We start from the raw sequence: 1,282 nt of genomic DNA on the forward strand, positions 1-1,282 counted from the left end.
TTTTGTTCAATGTAGGTACCAAAACAGAAATTATGAACAGGGAGAAGGAAAGTTCATGCCCAAGAAGTGGCCTAGTAGTATGGTAGGGTACTTTAGATGTGTCATTATGTGTGGGCTCATATCTGTTTAGTTCTAAGGCTTTTCTTAAACAATGGTGCCTAGGGCTAGCAATATTGACCAGATGCATTTTCAGTGATTTCTTTCCATAACAAAGATACAGAAAGAAAGAGCATTGCTCCATCCTTTACAACAACAACAAAGCTGGAAAACTAAAAATACACAACCTTTATTTTACCATCAAAAACCAAGGTCTCAAGAAAAATAAGTTATCCTGACTCTGGGGAGATATCAACAGAACTTGCTAGAAGTGACAAATAATTGCTCAAGGCTAAGTGCAGGCCAACAAGAGAATATAGAAACATTGGCGATCAAATATGCAAAGGAAATCTGTACTCATTTGTAGGTTCTTATTTATGAACTTTATTTAAATATTCACAAAAAATAGGCATAAGTCCAGAGAAAGCATCCCTTATGAAAGAGGCCTGGGGTAGGAAAAGAGTAACAACCACAGGAAGGTACAAAAATAGTTCAGCTTCTTCTCCCTTATAAAACAAAAGCCTTAACTGGTAACAAAAATAGACAAAGACATTAAAAGAAAAGAATACCATAGATAAATATCCCTCATGAAAATAGAAAGATCATCAACAAAATATTAGCACACGGAATCCAGAAATATAGAAAAAGAGTAATATATCACCACAAATTGGGTGAGCCAAGGCTGTTTCAACATTTAAATTGTTTCAACAATTAAATTAATTTATCATAAGACTCTAAAGAAGAAAAACAATTTTCTCATAGAGACAAGACAAAATTTATCATCTACTCATGACAAAATGAAAGGAAACTACAAAAACAAACAGTTACAATGCTAAATAGTTCCTCTCTGTAACTTGGTACAAGATAAAGATGTTTTCTCTTAACATCCCATTCAACATCATACTGGAAGTCCTAGCCAGGGCAACAAGTAACAAAACAAAGCAAAACAAAACAAAACAGGAAAGAAAGAAATGAAAACAAATGAGAATAGGAGAAAAAAAATAAAGTATCTCACTGTCTCTATTTACAGATGACATCATTGTCTACATTTTAAAAAAATCAACAAAAATACCAAAAAAACTCTTAAATTTAATAAGTGATTTTAGGAAGATTGCAGGAAATCATATCAATATGAAAATATCAATTGTATTTCCATATACTAGAAATAAACAGTGCTAACTGTAAT

Source organism: Eumetopias jubatus, unplaced genomic scaffold, assembly GCF_037043125.1.
Source record: "Eumetopias jubatus isolate StellerSeaLion01/CBP00866 unplaced genomic scaffold, mEumJub1_p1.0 scaffold_1, whole genome shotgun sequence".
NCBI lineage: Eukaryota > Metazoa > Chordata > Mammalia > Carnivora > Otariidae > Eumetopias > Eumetopias jubatus.